The following is a 12,077-nucleotide window of genomic DNA, read 5'->3' as shown; positions in this document are numbered from 1 at the left end:
AATGATGCTAACGGTGGAAATGCTCTGAGATTCCTTGATTTCTCTCATTTTATCCAACCCCTGCCTCCCTACTCCCATCCATCCCCACATCCTGGTATAGCAAGGCTGAATTACAACATGGCAAGACAGGTCCTTCTGGGACTGTTTACAAGGCTGCACTACTAGGAGGATATTCAACATAGATCTAACCCAAGTGAGTACTCATTTTAATGAGTAATTTTACAGAGGAGGGAATGAGCTCTTAAGGGGTTGAATGGCTTGTCCAGGGTAGACACTGTCAGTTGTAGGCAGGACTGCGCCCATTTGACTCCCAGGCTTGTGTTCTTTTTTACAAAAAGTGTTCTTTTATCCTACCTCCTAACAAGTTAGGCTCTGTGCAACAGTTACCATGAGGCAAATTCAATTCCACTTGAGGGAAGTCAATTTTGTTTGGGTATCAGCAAAACTTGCAATATTAAGAAAAGCCTAGAAATGTAAGTCTGCATTAATTTAAAATGTTAAGCACTTTGGAAGGCCGAGGCAGGCAGATCACTTGAGATCAGGAGTTGGAGACCAGCCTGGCCAACATGGAGAAACCCTGTCTCTACTAAAAATTCAAAAATTAGCTGGGCGTGGTGGCGCACACCTGTAATCCCAGCTCTCAGGAGGCTGAGGCAGGAGAATCGCTTGAGCCTGGGAGGCAGAGGTTGCAGTGAGCCTAGATGGTGCCACTGCACTCCAGCCTGGGCGGCAGAGCGAGACTCTGTCCCAAAAATACATTTATTTTTAATATATATAATATAATATTATTTAATATTTTTATAATTATATATTTATTATATATATAATTAATATATAATTATATAAATTATATAAATATATATAAAAATAATATATAATTATATAAAAATATATAATTATAATATTTTATAATTAAATAAAATTATATTATAAATTATATATATAATTTTATATATAATATAATAATAAATAATAAATAAAATGTTAAGCAACACTGACACTTCTGAGGAGCTCTGTGGTGCTCTTTGTGTTCATTACCATGTCTGTAAGCCTTGTATTTGAGTGGGATGGTTGTTTCATGCCTGAAGGGTGGTGTAACTTTGTGCATCTATACTTCTAAAAAGAATGTACTGAGAGTTTAAAGCCTTTCTGGGATAAAGTTGAAGCCTTTATACCCAATGCATTATTTTCTTTCAGATACTATGGCCAATGATGCCCATTCACCCTTTGTTTCTCCCTCCCTCATTCCTTCCTTCCCTCCCTCCCTCTCTTGCTTCCTTCCTTCCTTCTTCCTTCCTTCCCTCCTTCCTTCCTTCCCTCCTTCCTTCCTTCCTTCTTTCCTACCTTTTTTCTTTTCCTTCTTCCTTTCTATTCTCCTTCCCCTTCCTTCTCCTCTATCTCTTCTACTTCTTATCTTTCCTTTCTTTGATAAAAGAATGGTTGAGAGTGAATTGTCAAGACAAAGCCATAGAGTATGATTCAATCAATGCTAACCACCCTCAAATAAAACGCTATTTACTAATCTCCTAGATTAAATGAACAAAGAAACAAACAAAAAAACCCAACCTTGGAAAAAGAAGGTATGTAGCAAAGATATAAATAGGCATCTACCTAAGATTATAACATTCTGAGTTCTTAAAGGCATTCTTATGAAGAAAACATGAGCTTGGATGACATGATGATGAAGTAGACAAGATTTATATCTACTTTATTCCTACATCCCCTCAATTTTGAGTCCAGATCTGAGACTCCCATGGGTATAAAAATGTGCAGGGGAGTAATCTAGCTTCCCAAAATTCAAAAAACACAATAGCTAATCTAGCATGACATCTTTCCTAACTTTCCTTAAGAGTCTAGACATGGTCTCATAGGAGTGACACCAGTTGTTATAGGCCAGAGGGGAAAACCCCATTTGGGTTTTATTGCTAAGATGCCTCAGGACAGAATTTGTTCTGGTCAGGCTGAAATAAGAAAAGGAATTAATATTAAGGAGTTGGAAGTGTGAAACTGAGCTCGCGTCTAAGGAAAACAAATACATTCCAGAGAGACTGAAAGATGCTAATTTTCTTCATGAAATGTGGCATGGGACCTAATCCCCCTTTCAGCTAGGTTTATCACATAGAAGTAGGTGTGTGGCAGGGGTTGGGGGGGTGTATGTGTTGTCTTTTCTAGAAACCTCTTTCTTGTTTTTTTGAGGTTAATTAAAACCATATTTGATAATATGAAAATAGCTCTAACCATGATGGTTTTCATCAATTCAGGGCCTTTCAAGTATTCTCCTGGCATTCTGAGACTAAAGGTGTCATGATCACCCTAAGCCATTTGGAAATTGTCATGGCAAATTGTGCAGTAAGTACTTCCTTGTGAATTTATGAATCTCATCAGATTTCGGAATGTGCTGATCTCAGAGGTGAGGGCAGGGATCCGAGCCTGACTGCTTCACTGCTCATCCGTGGCTTCCTTTTATCTTCCTTTCCAGTGCAGAGCTCCAAAGAATTTTTCAAAGCCCATTAGACTGCCCGATGGCATTCTTAAGAGAAGAAGGAAGAGTGTTTGTTTAGTTGAATTAGGGGAAGTCTCCTGTGGCCAGTGAAGTTTTATTGAGCCATTTCTAGAAGAACTAAAAAAATCAAGTGGGCTTCTTTGTTTTGTGCTTTATTGTTTATTTACATTTGCTTGAAAAGGTAATCTGCACAGGTTTGATGTCAGCTGGGAAGTGGGACACCATTCATAAGACAGAGAGGAGGACTCTGGGGGAGAAAATATTTGGATAGACAGACCACTTGGTTGAAATGGAAAGAGGGAGTCAGAGAATTTCATTATGTCCGTAATGGGCTTTAGTGGCACTTTCTGAGTGTATAATGTGTTGGGTAGTGAAGGTTTGCTGGGGGGTCGAAGAAGGGATTGCCAGCAAAAGCAAGATGTGCCAGATGGAAAAAAAAAAACATAGGGAGAAGATTAGTTAGCTTTATCAATAAGGAAAAGTTGGGATAGAACAAAAGCACAATAGTACATCATAGAGGTATAGATGTGTGTGTGCACGTGCGTGTGTGTGGGTGAGTGCATGTATGCATGTGTGCAAATGCGTATTCACTATATATGTGTGTGTGTGTTGAACCTAACTTCCTGAATACTTGCCATGCACCGGGCACTGTTCTGGAGTGGTTCAAATCTCATGACTCTTTGTCCTCCGAGTGGCACTTTGCTTTAGGTAAGCACGTTTGAGCCTCAGGTGCAGGATTTCCCTTGCTTGCCTTCAGGGGAATTTAAAGAAATAATAAAGCAGAAAGTCTACAACTCTACCTGGTATGGGATTTAATGAAACTACTCTCATCGATCTCATTTTATAGAAACACAGAGAAGTTAAGTTTGTCCAAAGTCACACGGTTAGTAAGTGGAATTGGTAGGATTTGCCCCAGAAAGTGCGGGGCCAGAACAGTGCTGCTTTGCTGCCATAGTAGCACTTTCCCTCTCTACAGGCACTCCTTAGTTTTCTCTGTTTGTCAATATGCCAAAAGTGCACATAAAATGATGTTCGTGGAAGTATAATTTATATAGCACATTATTGGAAAATACCTGAATGTTCCACTAGAGGGAATTGGTTAAATACATTTTGGTATGTTCATGTGAGAGGGCACTATACAGCTGTTAAAAATAATATTCTCAAAGAATATATGTGACTACTAGGCTTAACTAGGTTATGTTACATGGAAAAAGCAGGCAGCAAATCTGTATGTATAATTTGATGCTAATTTTGTTTTTTAAAACTACTGTGAAGGGAAAAATGGAGACAATCTAACTGTATATGAGAAGAATGAGTAATAAACTGTGGCTTAGTCATTCAATGGAATACTACATCTAGTTCAGCTGAATGAAAATAATCTCCATGGATCAACTTGGGTAAGTCTTAAAACATAATGCTGACTGAAAAAAGCAAGGTACAAAAGGATATATATGGCATTGTATCACTTATGCAAAAATCTAAAATGTACAAAAGTAATATACATTTTATGAATCTAATTGCATAGTAAAGGCCAGGCGCAGTGGCTCACACCTGTAGTCCCAGAAGTTTGGCGGTCCGAGGTGGGCGGATCACTTGAGGCCAGGAGTTTGAGACCAGCCTGGTCAACATGGCAAAACCCCATCTCTACTAAAAATATTAAAAAATTACCCAGGCAGGGTGGCCCACGGCTGTAAGCCCAGCTACTCAGGTGGCTGAGACAGGAGAATTGCTGGAACCCAGGAGGTGGAGGTTGCAGTGAGCCGAGATTATGCCACTGCACTCCAGCCTGGGCAACAGAGTGAGACTCTCTCTCTCTATATATATATACATAGATAGATAGATAGATAGATAGATAGATAGATAAATAGATAGATAGAAACATTTTTGTACTTTTACTGTATATATATGTATATATATATAACAGAATGAGACTGTCTCTCTCTCTCTATATATATATAGAAATGTTTTTGTACTTTTACTGTATATACATATACAGTACTTTTTGTAATATATATACAGTATATATATTCGTATCTATATATACTGTATATATATTCGTATCTATATATACAGTATATATATTTGTATCTATATATATACAGTATATATATTCATATCTATATATACTGTATATATATTCGTATCTATATATCTACAGTATATATATTCGTGTCTATATATATACTGTATATATATTCGTATCTATATATCTACAGTATATATATTCGTATCTATATATATACAGTATATATATTCGTATCTATATATACAGTATATATATTTGTATCTATATATATACAGTAAAAGTACAAAAACATTTCTATCTATATATATAGTAAAAGTACGGAAACATTCACAGGATCTATACACACCAGCTTTAGGATAGCACTTCTTCATTTCCTTTAGGAATGAGAAAGAATTAGATGAGTTTCAGCTGGATCCATTTTATTTCTAAAGGAGAGAACTGAGCAAATGTGGTAAAATGTTAACATTTGTTAAATCTGAGTGGCGCATCCCTAGGTTTCTTTTATACTGCTTTCTGTATGTTTGGAACATTTTATAATTAAAATTTGTCTGTGTGATATATAATAAGGATACACACGTGGAAGAGGTTAGCGGGCATCAAAACATAAAGAGCGACTATGTTGGAAAAGTATAGTGCAAACTTATTTTCTTTAAGTTTTTCTGTATTTTTAAAATCTATATAGTAAGTATGATGTAAGAAATAAAAGCAAGACATGTCTTTTTAGGAAGCATCAATGTTGTAGGCAGAGTGCTGCGGTGGAATATGGAATCTGCTTCTATGTGACACTGGTTGATTCGCGTAGGCACTTTGTAGCAGTAGGTACTTTGCAGCAGTTTCCTCACCTGCACGGTGGTTTTATGGGCCGAATGCTCACTAAACTGACTTATTCTTCCTGGTAACCTGCATACAGACCTCCCAGGCCCTGGCGTGAAGGTGGCACTGTGACTAACTCTTGCCGATGGAATGGGAGGAGGCAGTTAGAAGTAAGTATGCCTGCTCTGACGTTTCTCTCTGCCTTCTGTCTGCTGTGTGGATGAAGTCTGGGGCATCCTGAAACCCTTTGTTGAGATGGGGGAGCCACAGCAGGGGAGGAGCCTGGATCCCCACGTATCACCACAGGTGTGACAGAGGCCCAACCAGAAACGTACCCCTTGAATTTTGTGAGAGCAAGAAGTAAACGTTTGGGCTTGTTTGTTATAGCAGGTAGACTACTCTGACCAATACAGGCTCCATCTGTCAGATCCCTTCAAGTTCTGATACTCTATGAATGCCAGAGCTCCTTGGTTTAAAGCTGTCTCTCCATTCATTTATCTCTTGATGAAGTTCACTTGTCTCAGGGACAGACTTATCTAAACCAGAAATTTGGACATGTCCCAAAGAAAGAAACTGCTGTAATAACAAGTGAGTTGAAAAGATAAAGGACAGTAGCCAGAAGACCAGGGGAAAATCCAGAACTGAGTAAGTCTGGGCTGTACATGGCTTGAGACTAAGGACAAGAACTTGAACATTTTTTGATCTCTTTATAACCCTCCATTCTTATATATTGTAATCACTTAATCAATACCTGTTGGATAAATGAATACATGTGTAGGAAGCTGCTATCAGTGATAACCACATACCTTGAAAAGCCACTGCTGCATAATTTCTAGAATTATTAACCTTTTAGTTTTGTGAAGGGGGTAAGAGCACATGATCTGGACTCGGAGGGGTCAGGCAGGCTGGGTGAGAATCCTGGCTCTGCCTCTTCCTTAGCCTTTCCAAGCCTGTTTTCTTAGGCATAAAATAAGGATAAAAATGCTATAAAGCCCATAGTCATTTTGAGGATTAAAGGAGTTAGGTAATGCAGGTGAAGCACAGGCCTGCCCCACAGTTGAGTAACTTGGATTTATGACATAAATTCACGGTGATCCTAAGTTAAATCAAGATAAGACTCTTGCTGGGCGCAGTGGCTCATGCCTGTAAACCCAGCACTTTGGGAGACTGAGACAGAAGGATTGTCTGAAGCCAGGAGTTTGAGACCATCCTGGGCAACATAGCGAGACCCTGTCTGTACAAAAAAAAATGTAAAAATTAATCAGGCATTATGGTGTGTACCTGTAATCCCAGCTACTTGGGAGGCTGAGGTGGGAGAATCACTTGAGCTCAGGAGTTTGAGGCTGCAGTGAGCTATGATTGTGCCACTGCACTCCAGCCACAGTAAAAAAGCAAGACCTCTGTCTCTAAAACAAAACAAAACAAAAACAAAAACAAAAACAAAAACAAAAAATATGACTCTCTACCTCTCCTTACCTAGTTCTCCCATAGGCACTATCTAAGTCAGCACAGGTGTTGGCCTTGACAAGATTAGCATTGCATTGGTAGAATGCTCCAAAATGGCCTCATTAAAGCATCATTACATCATACTTGCTGAAGTAATCAATGATTCTCATGGAACAAGAGCACAGGAGGTGAGAGAGCACTGTTTCCTAATGCAGATGCCCTTCAGGATCACTTCCTGGCTGAATGACCTAGAGAAGGGGACGCGAGTACACCCGTTTCATTTTCTCGTCTCTGAAGTCGGGGGAGAACACCTGCCAGCCGTGCCGTTTATTGTGGGGGTGAAACCAGTGTTCCTGAAGCTCATGGCCTGGCACAGAAGGGTGCTCCTGGGTGTCATTTCTCCCTCTTCATGTCACCTCTTTGAAACCCAGCCCTAGTTGAAGCTCAGATGATATTTCTCTAGTTTTTATACAGAACACTGTGGTTTTGGTAAAATTCACATTTTGGGAAGCATTCCCACCACCTCCCCGTCTCCAACCTCCATTTACTTGAAGGGAAATGGAATCTATCTGGTTTTGATTCATTTACACTCCACTTGTTAGCATTGGTTTGTAAGCATCAGCCAACATCCGAGTAACTCTTGGAACCTTGTTCTAAAGGCTGCATTTTCAAGTCTAGGAAGTTTATTTTTCTTTCTTCTTTTTAAAAAAATGCTAAAAGGAAACTGGACTTCAGTACTAGTTTGAGTTTGGGTTTATTTTCTGTGTATGACTGGCTTCCAACAAATTTGGTTAAAAAATACACTTTGCCATTGCAGGTTTTACAATTTCAGCTCAATTGAATTTACTCTTGAAAAAAGTTTTCATATTCTAACCCAAGGGAAAGCTTTTGTGTTCTGTTGCTGTTTTGCTGGATCATGGAATTGTTAACTTTTCAAGATTTTTGGTTTGCCACTCAAATGAAAAAAAAAAAAAATGAAGACCTTTACTGCATATTTGCATGGTATTGGCTTTCTGTTGACCTTATCTTTATTTGATTTGGTAGAGGGTTTTGGTAGAAATTGGTAAGAAGTTTCATTCATGAAGACAGACTTGGGAAATTACATGTAATTATCCAAGCCTATACTCAACAAGAGGAAAAACAGAAAGAAGTTGGATACTTCCCTTGGAGTGGAGGGTTTCTCAGAGGTTTCTACTGAGCAGGACACTCACTCTCTACCATATCATTTTACCCACCAGGCCTGTATAATAAACACAACCTTAAGACAGTGCAGTCTACTTTCTGTCGTGTAGTAATAGGCTTCATCTGCTGTTTCTAGCTAACAATTGTTCATTGTTCATGTTGCCTCAAGGTTTAGAAACCAGAACTTCTCCCTGGTTCCCAGGAAATTGAAAACAAAGAAGGAGGTAATTTCCACATGTATAGCAGCCACTCCATTTGCTAAAGGTCTCAAGTCGGTTATCTGTGTTTTTTTAGATGAGTCTGTAACAGATTTGATTTTTGTGTAAATCTCAGACAGGAGATAAAGTCTTCTCTTGAATTTCCATTTAGGTTGTTTGTTTGAGGCTCAAATGAGCTTTCTCGACAGACTTGGTAAGTATTGTTAAGTTTGACTAAAGTACTCATTTGTGATTTCATAAGGGGATCAGTAAATCTTAATCTTCTAGTCCTCTACCTTGCTACTGTCTAGAGCCAGTGCATAAAATGTCACAGTGATAATTTTTATCTCCATCTTAATTATGAACATTTTAAGCTAAGGGAGCTAAGGGAGACAGACTCATAAGTATCAAATTGGTTTTCTTTGTTCCTATACCCAGATTTTCATATGGTCAAAATACCCATGGAAAATATGAGTGGCAGCAGTAAACAATCCTTGAAGTTCTTGCTTGTTTAACTTGACTGTTGGTGATGCCCAATGAGGCCCTGTCTGCTCCAAGCAAATTACATAAAAAAGATGTGAATAAAAACTCATCAAATACTAACAGAGGTGAGATCTGGGAGGAGTGGAATTACATTTATGGTCTGTTTGTTTTCTTTTTCTTACTTTTCTGAATTTTTATACAGTGAGTATATGTGTGTATGTGTGTGTGTATTTTAAGTTTTTGTTTACAAAAAAGATGAGTACATATGTTTGTTTTTTTAAAAAATCAAGCTATATAGAAGTGTATAGAGTAAAATGCATAAGTTTTTTTTATTCATCCTCTAACCACACTCTGCTTTCTAGAGATCATAATTGGTTTGTGTGTAAATTTCCAGACCTTTTCTCTGTTTTACCTGTGTAATTGTTAACATCATATTGAAAGCGTGAGATTCCATACAGTACAGGTAGAAAACAGTTTCCCCTTGCTGTCTCTATAAATATAATATGCAGATTCATTCTCACGCTCTTGGACAATCATGTAGAATAACAACTCTTCCAGTCCCTTCAAGTCCCACCCATCACCCCAGGCACTCTGGCTCTTGGTGCATCTAGTGGGTTCCCGCGGCTTGTGGATAGCCGCTGACAGATGCAGGTGCTGGCTGGGGAGAGTAAAAGCTTGCCCTCCACCCAGTAGGTGTGTGTGTGTGTGAATGTGATCAAGAGATAGGAAGGTTATGGGTGGAGTGTTGTCAACCTCTTTACAGGTGGGGCCCTTTTCTAGACCATCCTGGCTGGCTCCCTTGCATATGGCGTAAGGGCAAGACTGATGCACTCTGCTGCTGCTGGGAGATGTGCAGTCTGCTGCACTGCACCTCTCTCAGTACCTGGGCCTGTCTGCTGCACTGCAGCTCTCTCAGTGCCTGGGCCTCCGCACGCAATTTGCAGCCTCTTGCTAGTAGACGATCTTTGGTCTTGAATCAAGTGCCAGTCTACACTTGGCAGACTCCAGCATTCAGGGAGATCTCCTTGAAACCTCTCTTACTTAGAAAGAGGTAAAGGTGGAAACACCACCACGCCCTGAAAAATCATTCCAAAGGAATTCTTTCAGCATTTTCAGTTTCAGTCCTTTTACAGCCTTGAGGCGAGTGATGGGCTAATGGTTGCAGTTGTCTCCTTTGCAAGTCCTGTCTAGGTGGTCTAGAAACTCATTTTAGAATGTGAGACCACTAATTGCCTCTTGCTTTGTTCTGGGTCTTCTGGGGCTTTAGACAAAGCTGAAAAAGAGTCTTCTTTTCACATTTTATTATAGACCTAGGTAAATCATTGTTTTTCCATAAGTTGGAACACATTAATATTCTGTAAGTTGCTGTCTTAATTGTCAATATATCAGTCTTTTCATATCAGAAGATGTTGAACTGTCTCATTCTTTTTAATGGCAGTGTAATAGTCCATTGGGTAGATAAACCAGAGTTTATGTAACCATTTCTCTTTTGATAGGCTAATTCTAATTTTTGGCTTTTACAAGTAATGCCACTATAAATAATTTTTAAATTCACATGAGTGTGTCTGTGTGTGTGTCTATGTGTGTGTATGTGTGTGTGTATATACACGAAGTGTAGCCAAAGGTAGGTACTAGAAAAATTTTGCTAGATACTACCAAAGTGACTCCAGGAGGGTTGTATGAATTTCTGCTTTCTCCAGCAGTGCTTAAGAGTGAACATTTCCCCACACCCTCACTACATATTTTCATTGTTTTTAATCTTTGCCGTTTTAGAGGCTAACAGTGACCTTCTTATTTTATTCTATTATTTTCTTGATTACTAATAAGATGAGATATTTTTTCTCACTTTTGTCCATTTGTATCTGTGCTCTGTGAATTGCCTATCACATATCCTTCATCCAGTTTGGGGTTCTGGGTCTTTCTCAGCACCTTGTAGTTTAAATAAGGAGAAGGTGTCAAAATAATGAAGCAAAGACAGATTGTAGTGACTTGCTGAGAACCCTGGTCCCACTCCATGGGGACAAGAAATGGTGGAAGTTCTACGGCTCAGACTATATCACTTGTTCCCCTCAAAACTGTTTGCAAGTCTGAATCTGAAACATAGGCTAAGTCTTCTCTTCCTTCAAACTGACAAATATATTTTTATTAATAAAATTTTAGCCAATTCCTTGTATTTGACTGAGAGCGTGTACAAACTTATTTTGAATCTGAAGCCTAATGGGTTGTATTTATGCCTCTTTGTCTCTTCTTAATTCTACACATATTAAAAATTACTAAAGGCATATTGGATTTCAAGAAAAAAAACAAAGGAGATTTTTCAGAGCACCTAGCAGCCATGGCAACATGCCTTTACAAGGGGCATGTACTCTATTAAAAAATATTCCACTTACAGGTAATGACAGACATTTGCCAAACAGCCCCAAGCTAACCCAAGAAAAAATGGGCAGATGGTTTGAGGTGTGTCAGGAATAGGATTTACAAAATAAGATTATGGTTATGCTGGAAAGTAACAGCAATGGTTGTAAACAAATGGAACAGACTTACTTTTTGCCACGGGGCAGAGGAAGAAAGGGGTTTTGCATTGCTGCTTGTGAACTAGTGTTGGCTCACTTAGATACACAGCTCTCTGGGATTTTATGTGTGTTGTTAGGCACTTGTATAAGACACATGACTGGGCCTCCAATTAAGTTTCTTCTGATCTGAAGCAGGGAAACTTCATTCTAGTTCTAGAAGCCCCTGCTGGTGTTGGCCCTGTCTTGGTTGTGTCTGGCAAATGAATCTGCATCCTTCTCCACGTGAATTTAACTATCATACCAGTTACGAACTATCAGTTGAGAAGACACTGGAGAGAACCAGCCTGTTTATTCCTGAATGTATATTTTTGACTGTGGGAATTAGAGTTATAACAGAGGAAGGTACAGAACACCTCCCAATATGATTGATCTATTTGCTCATCAGCCCAAATCCTGGACCTTGAAGTGGTAATGAATGAGTCTGCCTCTGCCCTGAATTTAAAAATCTCAGCTCTCTCTTTTCCAATTAAATTAAGATTTAGAAAGATAATGCTTCCTCTCTTGGGAGAATTTGGGCATTTTCCAAGGGAAAAGAGAGAGGGTTGTCAAAGGGGATTTGCTGACAATGACATGAGAAGAAGGCGATGACAAAGAAAGACTGAAGGTCTCAGACTTTGGGATGGGGTCGAAGTTCTCTCACCTGGTTAGGAACTGTCACCATGCAAGTGAAGGGTGGAATTTGGCTTTTAGAATATATTTCCATTAGCTCTGGAGTTTGACAGCTAGCTCCCAATGGCAGCAAAGCATGTGAGGCCTCCAAGTTGGCAAGGCTGATCTCTGACTAATGGGAAAAATTACCCAATTAGAATTAGCAATCTTGCATCACTGATCAGAATCCTTACATTGCCCTTCAT

At 39.1% G+C, this 12,077-nt stretch overlaps 1 long non-coding RNA gene across 1 annotated transcript in view; it reads left to right on the top strand.

Annotated features, from left to right (window-relative positions):
- Positions 1 to 5,449: 5,449 nt before the first annotated feature.
- Positions 5,450 to 12,077, top strand: part of LOC130541527 (uncharacterized) — a 158,549-nt gene continuing 151,921 nt past the window's right edge. Inside the window, exons 1-2 of the long non-coding RNA XR_008955585.1 lie at positions 5,450 to 5,512; positions 8,606 to 8,775. This is a non-coding gene — a long non-coding RNA (uncharacterized LOC130541527). The remainder of the gene's footprint in view (positions 5,513 to 8,605; positions 8,776 to 12,077) is intronic.

Source organism: Pan paniscus, chromosome 4 (genome assembly GCF_029289425.2).
Source record: "Pan paniscus chromosome 4, NHGRI_mPanPan1-v2.0_pri, whole genome shotgun sequence".
Lineage (NCBI taxonomy): Eukaryota > Metazoa > Chordata > Mammalia > Primates > Hominidae > Pan > Pan paniscus.
This window is presented reverse-complemented; position numbering and strand designations above follow the sequence as displayed.